Consider the following 12,674-nt stretch of genomic DNA (forward strand, 5'->3'; position numbering starts at 1 on the left):
AAACCTCAAAAGGAAAAAAAAAAAAAATTGCTGTAAAAAACTAGAAAGCTGCAGAACTGCAGGATTCACACCCTCTGCCATCTGTTGAGACACAGAAATACTGAGGAACTGCAGGGGGCACTGAGGTTTATGATGCAAGGTCAGCGAAGCTGTTCTCTGTCTCCATCTGCTAGCAGGGGGGGAATGACCCCAGGAGTCTGGACTGATCTGGGTACGTACAGGGAGAGATCAATGCTTGGGGGCAATCTGTGCAGGGTTTAGGCGCCGTGGAGATATCTGTGCAGGGTTTGGATCGTGGAGGTAATTCTTTCACTGGGAGATAAAGCTGACTAGGAATAAACTCTCTCCCCCCCCAATATATGTTTTTATATATTAATATTAATGAGAGCTTTATTTTTGAGTATGAAAACCATGCTAGAGAACTACCAAAAGGGATAAAATAGTGTAAAAGATAATCTTCTCCCCCAATTATACCACACATTAACAATTCTTCATACAGGTGTATTCTGACATTTTATAAACTTAAAAATAAAATAAAATAAAAAATTCAATAAGAACTGGAATTTAAAATACATTCAGGGGGTAGACTGTGCCTCAGTCTACTTAAGAACATAAGAAAATGCCATACTGGGTCAGACCAAGGGTCCACCAAGCCCAGCATCCTGTTTCCAACAGTGGCCAATCCAGGCCATAAGAACCTGGCAAGTACCCAAAAACTAAGTCTATTCTATGTTACTGTTGCTAATGGCAGTGGCTATTCTCTAAGTGAACTAATAGCAGGTAATGGACTTTTCCTCCAAGAACTTATCCAATCCTTTTTTAAACACAGCTACACTAACTGCACTAACCACATCCTCTGGCAACAAATTCCAGAGTTTAATTGTGCATTGAGTAAAAAAGAACTTTCTCCGATTAGTTTTAAATGTGCCCCATGTGCCTTCATGGAGTGCCCCCTAGTCTTTCTACTATCCGAAAGAGTAAATAACCGATTCATATCTACCCGTTCTAGACCTCTCATGATTTTAAACACCTCTATCATATCCCCCCTCAGCCGTCTCTGCTCCAAGCTGAAAAGTCCTAACCTCTTTAGTCTTTCCTCATAGGGCAGCTGTTCCATTCCCCTTATTTTGGTAGCCCTTCTCTGTACCTTCTCCATCGCAATTATATCTTTTCTGAGATGTGGCGACCAGAATTGTACATAGTATTCAAGGTACGGTCTCACCATGGAGCGATACAGAGGCATTATGACATTTTCCGTTTTATTCACCATTCCCTTCCTAATAATTCCCAACATTCTGTTTGCTTTTTTGACTGCCGTAGCACACTGAACCGACGATTTCAATGTGTTATCCACTATGACGCCTAGATCTCTTTCTTGGGTTGTAACACCTAATATGGAACCCAACATTGTGTAATTATAGCATGGGTTATTTTTCCCTATATGCATCACCTTGCACTTATCCACATTAAATTTCATCTGCCATTTGGATGCCCAATTTTCCAGTCTCACAAGGTCTTCCTGCAATTTATCACAATCTGCTTGGGATTTAACTACTCTGAACAATTTTGTGTCATCTGCAAATTTGATTATCTCACTCGTCGTATTTCTTTCCAGATCATTTATAAATATATTGAAAAGTAAGGGTCCCAATACAGATCCCTGAGGCACTCCACTGTTCACTCCCTTCCACTGAGAAAATTGTCCATTTAATCCTATTCTCTGTTTCCTGTCTTTTAGCCAGTTTGCAATCCACGAAAGGACATCGCCACCTATCCCATGACTTTTTACTTTTCCTAGAAGCCTCTCATGAGGAACTTTGTCAAATGCCTTCTGAAAATCCAAGTATACTACATCTACCGGTTCACCTTTATCCACATGTTTATTAACGCCTTCAAAAAAGTGAAGCAGATTTGTGAGGCAAGACTTGCCCTGGGTAAAGCCATGCTGACTTTGTTCCATTAAACCAAGTCTTTCTATATGTTCTGTGATTTTGTTGTTTAGAACACTTTCCACTATTTTTCCTGGCACTGAAGTCAGGCTAACCGGTCTGTAGTTTCCCGGATTGCCCCTGGAGCCCTTTTTAAATATTGGGGTTACATTTGCTATCCTCCAGTCTTCAGGTACAATGGATGATTTTAATGATAGGTTACAAATTTTTACTAATAGGTCTGAAATTTCATTTTTTATTTCCTTCAGAACTCTGGGGTGTATACCATCCGGTCCAGGTCATTTACTACTCTTCAGTTTGTCAATCAGGCCTACCACATCTTCTAGGTTCACCGTGATTTGATTCAGTCCATCTGAATCATTACCCATGAAAACCTTCTCCATTATGGGTACCTCCCCAACATCCTCTTCAGTAAACACCGAAGCAAAGAAATCATTTAATCTTTCCACGATGGCCTTATCTTCTCTAAGTGCCCCTTTAACCCCTCGATCATCTAACGGTCCAACTGACTCCCTCACAGGCTTTCTGCTTCGGATATATTTAAAAAAGTTTTTATTGTGAGTTTTTGCCTCTACAGCCAACTTCTTTTCAAATTCTCTCTTAGCCTGTCTTATCAATGTCTTACATTTAACTTGCCAACGTTTATGCTTTATCCTATTTTCTTCTGTTGGATCCTTCTTCCAATTTTTGAATGAAGATCTTTTGGCTAAAATAGCTTCTTTCACCTCCCCTTTTAACCATGCCTGTAATCATTTTGCCTTCTTTCCACCGTTCTTAATGTGTGGAATACATCTGGACTGTGCTTCTAGAATGGTATTTTTTAACAATGACCACGCCTCTTGGACATTTTTTACTTTTGTAGCTGCTCCTTTCAGTTTTTTTCTAACAATTTTTCTCATTTTATCAAAGTTTCCCTTTTGAAAGTTTAGCACGAGAGCCTTGGATTTGCACACTGTTCCTCTTCCAGTCATTAAATCAGATTTGATCATATTATGATCACTATTGCCAAGCGGCCCACCACCATTACCTCTCTCACCAAGTCCTGTGCTCCACTGAGAATTAGATCTAAAATTGCTCCCTCTTTCGTTGGTTCCTGAACCAATTGCTCCATAAAGCTATCATTTATTCCATCCAGGAACGTTATCTCTCTAGCGTGACCCGATGATACATTTACCCAGTCAATATTGGGGTAATTGAAGTCTAGAAAGAAAAGAAGCAAAACCTTGCACATAAGCAAGTATCACAGTACGCTGGTGCAGGATAAAAGTTTAATCACCATTAATTTCTATGGTATACTTTACTTGAAAAATTGAACATCAAGGATATATATAGTTCAAACAGGCAACTCCATGAATTCCAAGTAATACTTTAAACTCGGTCCCCCGACACGGTCCCGTGTTTCGCCAGGCTGCGTCGGGGGGGAACCAGGGGTACATTCAAATCTAAAGTGTAAAAACAGATACAAATCAACTCAAATAATTGGTGAGAAAGGCTACGTTGTAACATCCGTTTAGCGAAAGTACATACCTCTAAAATGTCACCCGGAGCGCGCAGGCTCTCACAGGTGTCTGACATTTAAACACAGGAAAAGGCGCGAACGTGACAGATTTCGCGAGAGCTGTCAAAATTTTCTTGACAGTTCCCGCGAGAGCCGTCAAGAGCCAGCAAATCTCGATGGATCCATCCCTAATAGAACAGATGCCACTCAATTTCTCTGTTGAGGCCCTGGGGGGCAACCGTATCAAGCATGAAGATCCACCTCTGCTCCCTCCGGCCCAAGGCCTCGGGGAAGTCCCCGCCCCGAAGAGGGGGACGTACAACCTCAATTACTGAAAAAAGGAGATCGGAGACGGTGTGACCAAATTCAATCCAGTGCAAAACCAGGGGCTCATCTACTCTATGAAGGCGAATATTTGGGCAATGCTCAATCATGCGAGTCTTTAACATCCGAGTGGTTTTGCCTACATAGAGTAGAGAGCAGGGACATTTTATAATGTACACTACACCCTTTGTAAAGCAGTCTGATGTAGAGCGGAGTTTAAAGATACGCCCCGTTCGAGGGTGTGTGAACTCAGAGGACGATGTCGTATGGCTGCACATAGTGCAGCGGCCACATGGACCGTGTATTCCAAAATTGTCAGGACTATCATCTGAAGGAGATGTGTGGACCAGCCGGTCCCGCAGATTTTTCCCCCGTCTAAAAGTAAAACGTAATGAACTGTCAAACAATTCAGTCATAGCCAAAGATGCCCAATGTCTCCTAATCATCGTGGAAATGGCTCTCCCCTGAATCGAGAATGGTAAAATGCAGTTGTTAGTATCGTCTTCTGAGTGAGTAGACTGTAAAAATAGCCATTCCCGGTTAGAGTACAACGCCCTTTTAAAGGCCCGTTTAACCACTCTATGCGGGTAACCGCGCTCTATAAATCGTTCACTCATCAAGCGCGCTTGTACCAAAAATTCTGAACGGGTAGAACACAATCGGCGTAAACGTAAAAATTGTCCAGAGGGAATGTTATCCCGCAAAGCACGGGGATGGCAACTCTGATACTGCAACAAAGTGTTACGGTCTGTGTCTTTGCGATAGAGGGTGGTGTCAAAACCGTCTACCCCAGTAGTTATAGTGATGTCCAAAAACGCTATTGTCCGTGGATGGATACAAGAATTAAATTGAATATGTGAACTCACTGAGTTAAGCCAATCCAAGAAACAATAAAACTGAATATCAGTCCCCGTCCAGATAAGCAGTACATCGTCAATATAACGACGCCATGCGTATATGAACTGAGACCATTCGGAAGGGTAAACATTCTGACACTCAAAATGGTCCATGAACAAACACGCCAAACTGGGGGCCATGGTGGCCCCCATAGCCGTGCCTTTAACCTGTTGAAAGTGGGCATTCTGAAACCGAAAAAAATTATTGGTAAGCGCGATCTCTGCTAGTTGAGTTAAAAAAGAGATAGACACGCGATGCGGATGAGATCGTTTATCTAAAGTATCTGAAATAACCTGTAAGGCCTCATTTTGAGGTATGTTGGAGTACAGAGAGACCACATCCAACGTGACCAGAAAAAAAAGAGCCAGTTGGATAACTCAGTTCCGATAGCAAAGAAATGAGATGTGTAGAATCCCTCACATAGGATCGAATCAGTGGCACAAAGGGCTTCAAAAAACAATCCACAAATTGTGACAACGGTTCAAGGAGAGAGCCAATGCCAGCGACGATGGGGCGACCCGGGGGGTGTATCAGGGTTTTGTGAATTTTGGGTAATGTATAAAATTGTGGCATTATAGGGAAGGGTGTCGTCAAAAACTTTTGCTCCTTGGCAGTAATCATATGTCGGTCAGCAGCATGTTGCACTATTAGTTTAATGTTATTCTTCAATGACTCAGTGGGGTCAGTCAGTAGTGGTTTATAAAAAGATTGATCGCTCAATTGCCGAAGTGCTTCACAATCATAATCAGAGCGATCCTGGACCACTATTCCACCTCCTTTGTCCGCCGGTTTAATAGTGATGGAATGGTCCCCCGACAGGGTGACTAAAGCGTTTGACTCAGCCCTAGTCAAATTATATCGAACAAATGGTGTATGAGAAAAAATATTATGTACATCCCTGCTGACTAGACGTTCAAATGCCCCAAGCGTGGCATCAATGGGGCCAGGAGGGATCCATCGAGACCGAGGCCGCACAACTGACAAGTCAACGGTGGGTGCAGTATCCTTAAAGAACAGTTTAAGCCTCAGTAACCTAAAGAAACGATGAAGGTGTGTAAACACCTCAAACATATCCCCCTTAATTGTGGGAACAAAGGAAAGCCCCTTCCGTAAGACACTCAATTCACTATCTGAGAGTGCCCGGGAAGATAAATTAAAGACTGTTTCCTCAGTCACTGCCACGGGTCCACTTGCGCTCGCGTAGTGCGTGCCGGGATAACATTCCCTCTGGACAATTTTTACGTTTACGCCGATTGTGTTCTACCCGTTCAGAATTTTTGGTACAAGCGCGCTTGATGAGTGAACGATTTATAGAGCGCGGTTACCCGCATAGAGTGGTTAAACGGGCCTTTAAAAGGGCGTTGTACTCTAACCGGGAATGGCTATTTTTACAGTCTACTCACTCAGAAGACGATACTAACAACTGCATTTTACCATTCTCGATTCAGGGGAGAGCCATTTCCACGATGATTAGGAGACATTGGGCATCTTTGGCTATGACTGAATTGTTTGACAGTTCATTACGTTTTACTTTTAGACGGGGGAAAAATCTGCGGGACCGGCTGGTCCACACATCTCCTTCAGATGATAGTCCTGACAATTTTGGAATACACGGTCCATGTGGCCGCTGCACTATGTGCAGCCATACGACATCGTCCTCTGAGTTCACACACCCTCGAACGGGGCGTATCTTTAAACTCCGCTCTACATCAGACTGCTTTACAAAGGGTGTAGTGTACATTATAAAATGTCCCTGCTCTCTACTCTATGTAGGCAAAACCACTCGGATGTTAAGACTCGCATGATTGAGCATTGCCCAAATATTCGCCTTCATAGAGTAGATGAGCCCCTGGTTTTGCACTGGATTGAATTTGGTCACACCGTCTCCGATCTCCTTTTTTCAGTAATTGAGGTTGTACGTCCCCCTCTTCGGGGCGGGGACTTCCCCGAGGCCTTGGGCCGGAGGGAGCAGAGGTGGATCTTCATGCTTGATACGGTTGCCCCCCAGGGCCCTCAACAGAGAAATTGAGTGGCATCTGTTTCTATTAGGGATGGATCCATCGAGATTTGCTGGCTCTTGACGGCTCTCGCGGGAACTGTCAAGAAAATTTTGACAGCTCTCGCGAAATCTGTCACGTTCGCGCCTTTTCCTGTGTTTAAATGTCAGACACCTGTGAGAGCCTGCGCGCTCCGGGTGACATTTTAGAGGTATGTACTTTCGCTAAACGGATGTTACAACGTAGCCTTTCTCACCAATTATTTGAGTTGATTTGTATCTGTTTTTACACTTTAGATTTGAATGTACCCCTGGTTCCCCCCCGACGCAGCCTGGCGAAACACGGGACCGTGTCGGGGGACCGAGTTTAAAGTATTACTTGGAATTCATGGAGTTGCCTGTTTGAACTATATATATCCTTGATGTTCAATTTTTCAAGTAAAGTATACCATAGAAATTAATGGTGATTAAACTTTTATCCTGCACCAGCGTACTGTGGTAATTGAAGTCTCCCATTATTACTGCACTACCAATTTGGTTAGCTTCCCTAATTTCTCTTAGCATTTCACTGTCCGTCTCACCATCTTGACCAGGTGGACGGTAGTATACCCCTATCACTATAGTCTTCCCCAACACACAAGGGATTTCTACCCATAAAGATTCAATTTTGTATTTAGTCTCATGCAGGATGTTTATCCTGTTGGACTCTATGCCATCCCGGACATAAAGCGCCACACCTCCTCCCGGGTGCTCCTCTCTGTCATTGTGATATAATTTGTACCCCGGTATAGCACTGTCCCATTGGTTATCCTCTTTCCACCATGTCTCTGAGATGCCAATTAAGTCTATGTCATCATTCACTGCTATACATTCTAATTCTCCTCACCCGGGAAGCCCAGCGCAGACAGCAAGGCAAAAGCTAAGTTCTTTTAAAGCTTTTCAAATCTCACATCCGCGCCAAAAATCGCCGCGATCCGAAGCCCCGCCCGCTGAAGCCAGCCTCCAATAGGAGCCAGCCCAGAGGGGCTTTAAATTCGATTCAGCCCGGCGCCGCGCGCCGTGCGCCTAAGGAGCGCAACAAAGGGGCCTGCCCCTTTGTCTCGCCCCTTCGTCTCAGCCCCAAGGAAGCCACGATCCTTGTCCACAGATGACACGATAACTTACACAAATGCCAACGGCTATGGACAAACGGATTTTTCGGACCGGATAAAGCCATCACGCACCAACCCCTGCCAATCACCTCAACCAATCCATTCCAGCCACAATACAGCACCCTTTACTAACCCCCAGCGTCCATCAAAACAAATCAGCATTCAATCCAGCCCTCACAGCATCCATTCCAGCAGTTCCAGCATCCATTCCAGCAGTTCCAGCATCCATTCCAGCATCCATTCCAGCAGTTCCAGCATCCATTCCATTCCAACAGTTCCAGCATCCATCTTAGCAGAATCTGAACATACCCAGTTACAGACATACCCCTATTCATAACCCTAGCAAATCAGCATACAATGATACACAGCTACTCTATCCCCATACTCAAGAGAAAACCCAGAAATAACTCTCCACCAGACCCCATTCAGACACCCAGACAACAAAGACTCATCAACATCATGACATCTCCCATTACACAACTTCTAGGCCTCTCATTATTCACTTTAACCTTATTCAATGCACAGTCACTTTCCAAAAAAATGCACCTTCTCAATGATTACCTTATTGACAACAACCCTGACATATGTGCAATAACAGAAACCTGGTTAAAACCCACTGACATATCATTAATAAACCAACTTCCAACACAATCCTTCGACCTTTTCTCAATACCTAGACCGAAAAAGAAAGGAGGAGGAATTCTACTTGCTGCAAAAAAACAATTGGGCATAACCCTACAACTATCATACTCCACTTCAAAACTAGAATGCTCCATATTCAAATCTCAACATCTACAAATATTCCTCATCTACGCCACACCAGGAACTCTAGAGGCTAACCCCTCCCCTCTAATAGAGATGATAGCCAAACACTTAAATTCAGACAAACCAACCATCATATTGGGAGACTTCACGTGGACTCCATCCCTCAATCCACTAACTGCGAAACCTTCCTCACCTCCCTCAGTCACCTTGAATTCTCACAAATAATCAGCGGGCCCACTCACAAAGCAGGTCATACATTAGACCTCATATTTATCAACGAGAGCTGGTCCATCCATACCAATCCCACCTGCACGCCAATCCCCTGGTCAGACCACCAGATCATAGACACAACCCTCAAAATGAAAAACACACCACCTCCAAACATATCCAAAACCATCATTCATTTCAGGAAACCATGCTCACTGGAGTTACTCACCGAACAATGCACTAAAGATCTCAAACAAATAGACCTCTCAGACGCCAACACAGCCACCACTTCATGGATCAAACTCACGAACAAAATAGCGGACCAACTCTGCCCAACCTCCTCAAAAGTAATCCAACCGGCACGAGACAACAGAAAACCGTGGTTCACCCCGGAACTCAAAACCCTAAAACAAAAACTACGAAACAAAGAACAAAGCTGGAGAAACAACCCTTCACCCACATCCAGACTGGACTACAAAGCCACCCTCAACACCTACAGAAACGCCATACATAAAACAAAAAAGGACTTCTATGCAAAAAGAATTCATAACTTCATCTTCGACTCTAAAGCATTATTCTCTTACGTTTCATCTCTCACCAAACCAACGCCACCTTCCATTCCAGACCAACTAGCGCTCAGCAAAGCCAACGAATTAGCCACTTACTTCAAGACAAAAATCTCAAACCTTACTAGCTCCCTTACAACCCATCAAACTCTTCCAACACCTCATAGCACATACCTACCCACGCTGAATTCTAGACTAGAGTCATTCGAGCCCACATCAGCCATGGAGATTGAAAATTTACTTTAAAAAATTAAACCATCTGCACATCCCTCGGACCCACTCCCTACTAATCTGCTCACCGCCATCCCTAGCACCGTCGCAAAACCTATTGCTGAAATCATCAATACTTCTCTAGCCATGGGCACAGTTCCTAATCAACTAAAACTCGCAATCCTCAAACCCCTACTGAAAAAACCAACTGCATCACCCACGGACCCAGCCAACTTCAGACCCATTGCAAACCTGCCCCTGATCTCCAAACTGATGGAAAAAGCCGTAAATAAACAACTTTCCGAATATCTCGAGGAGCACAACATTCTTTCCCCTGCACAATATGGTTTTCGTAAATCACTAAGCACAGAGTCTCTTTTGCTTTCTCTCACTTATAATTTACTTTTGAACCTGGAGAAAAAACAGTCTTTCTTACTGGTCCTGTTAAACCTATCTTCAGCGTTCGACACGGTAAATCACTCACAACTACTAGAACAATTATCAAACATAGGAATCAAAGGCACAGCTCTCAGTTGGTTCAAATCGTTCCTATCAAACAGGTTTTAAAAGGTCAGAATTAACAACAAGGAATCTGACCCCATCCTATCAGACCAAGGTGTACCACAAGGTTCATCCCTCTCTCCCACCCTGTTCAACATTTACCTCCTCCCCCTCTGCCATCTCCTATCACAACTCAAGCTTACTCATTACCTCTATGCAGATGACATCCAGATCCTCATCCCCATCACAGAATCAATTCAAAAAACCTTCACCTACTGGGAGAATTGTCTTCAACCAATTAAACATCTACTCTCCAGCCTGAACCTGATTCTAAACTCCAGCAAAACAGAGTTGCTACTGATTTCTCACAAACCGAACACCCACGCACCCAGCTTGGCACAAAACATGGAGCTCTCTGCAGACGTCAGGAATCTAGGAGCATGGCTTGACAACCAACTTAACCTAAAAAAATTCATTAACACAACCACCAGGGATTGCTTCTTTAAACTACAGGTCCTAAAGAAACTAAAGCCACTCCTTCACTTCAATGACTTTCGCCTCGTTCTTCAATCCATTATTTTTTCGAAACTTGATTACTGCAACTCAATCTTACTTGGCCTCCCCTCTAACAGCATCAAACCCCTACAGATGGTACAAAATGCCGCAGCCAGAATCCTAACTAACACTAATAGAAGAGACCATATTACCCCCATCTTGAGCAACCTCCATTGGCTACCCATCAAACAGAGAATCCTATATAAAACCTTAACTATCATTCACAAAGCAATCCATAACGCCGCACCTATATCTCTACAAATTCAACTTCAGCCACACTTATCTTCCAGACCCATCAGAAGCGCCTACAAAGGCACATTAGTCGCAGCTCCTGCCAAATCAACACTAAGAAAAAGAGCACTCTCCACGGCAGGACCACACCAATGGAATGCGCTCCCACCAGACCTACGACTCGAACCCAATCTACCAGAATTCAAAAAAAGGTTAAAAACCTGGCTCTTCAGGCAAGCATTCCAATTCACAGAGTGTAACTAAGCACCTCCTCCTGAATTTCAGATCCAACCATTGTGGGGTGTCACGAATAGCTTGACACTTAATTTCTTACACGTACTTGCTTATTCGCAATGCCTATTTAACAGTCATTTAACAGAGGACATATTATATAACCGTTTACTGCAGTCGATATACACTACTAAAGTCCATTGTAAAAAAAGGGGGAACACACACATACTATTCAAAACACGAACAAGGTTATTTATTATTTGTTAAATATTATTGATACTTTCATTGTTCCTTGTAAAAATGTTCATTGGTTGATTGTTATTGTTCAAAGTTCTATGTAAAAAACCCCGGTCTAACCTCCCAGACCAGGGCAACCTTTTTGTTACTTGTAAACCGGATTGATTTGTATTGCATACAGGAATTCCGGTATATAAAAATTAAAAATAAATAAATAAATAAATCTTACTTCTTAGACTTCTGGCATTAACATACAAACATTTCAAAGTTTGTTTTTTGTTTATATTTTCATTCTGCTTTTTAATTGATAGGGATAAGTTAGAAGTTTTTAGCTCAGGTGAGTTTTTAGTTACAGGCACTTGGACTATTTTTCTAATTATTGGAACCTCACTGTCGGGATGCCCTAATTCTAATGCATTTTTAGTATACTTTGAAGATACCTCTCTTCGAACCATGTGCTGCTGAGCGACTGTCGGCTTTCCCCTTTGTTCTAGTTTAAAAGCTGCTCTATCTCCTTTTTAAAGGTTAGCGCCAGCAGACTGGTTCCACCCTGGTTAAGGTGGAGCCCATCCCTTCGGAAGAGACTCCCCCTTCCCCAAAAGGTTCCCCAGTTCCTAACAAAACTGAATCCCTCTTCCTTGCACCATCGTCTCATCCACGCATTGAGACTCCGGAGCTCTGCCTGCCTCTGGTGACCTGTGCGTGGAACAGGGAGCATTTCAGAGAATGCTACCCTGGAGGTTCTGGATTTAAGCTTTCTACCTAAGAGCCTAAATTTGGCTTCCAGAACCTCCCTCCCACATTTTCCTATGTCGTTGGTGCCCACATGTACCACGACAGCCGGCTCCTCCCCAGCACTGTCTAAAATCCTATCTAGGTGACGCGTGAGGTCCGCCACCTTTGCACTAGGTAGGCATGTTACCAGGCGATCCTCATGCCCACCAGCCACCCAGCTACGTACATTCCTAATAATCGAATCACCAACTATGACGGCCGACCTAACCCTTCCCTCCTGGGCAGTAGGCCTTGGGGAGATATCCTCAGTGCGAAAGGACAATGCATCACCTGGAGAGCAGGTCTTTGCTACAGGATCCTTTCCTGCTGCACCTGGTTGGTGTTCTCCCATCATGAGACCTTCTTCCTCCAAGGCAGCACCAGGGCTGCCAGTCTGAAGTTGGGACTTGACTACTATGTCCCTGAAGGTCTCATCTATATACCTCTCTGTCTGCCTCAGCTCCTCCAGGTCTGCCACTCTAGCCTCCAGAGATCGGACTCGTTCTCTGAGAGCCAGGAATTCTTTGCATCGCATGCACATGTACAACTTCTCACCGGTGGGTAAAAAATCATACATGTGAC

At 43.7% G+C, this 12,674-nt stretch overlaps 1 protein-coding gene across 3 annotated transcripts in view; it reads right to left on the reverse strand.

Moving 5' to 3' along the window:
* Window positions 1-12,674, reverse strand: part of QRSL1 (glutaminyl-tRNA amidotransferase subunit QRSL1) — a 54,327-nt gene that overhangs the window by 31,917 nt on the left and 9,736 nt on the right. The window lies entirely within an intron of this gene.

This window comes from Rhinatrema bivittatum, chromosome 3, assembly GCF_901001135.1.
Source record: "Rhinatrema bivittatum chromosome 3, aRhiBiv1.1, whole genome shotgun sequence".
Lineage (NCBI taxonomy): Eukaryota > Metazoa > Chordata > Amphibia > Gymnophiona > Rhinatrematidae > Rhinatrema > Rhinatrema bivittatum.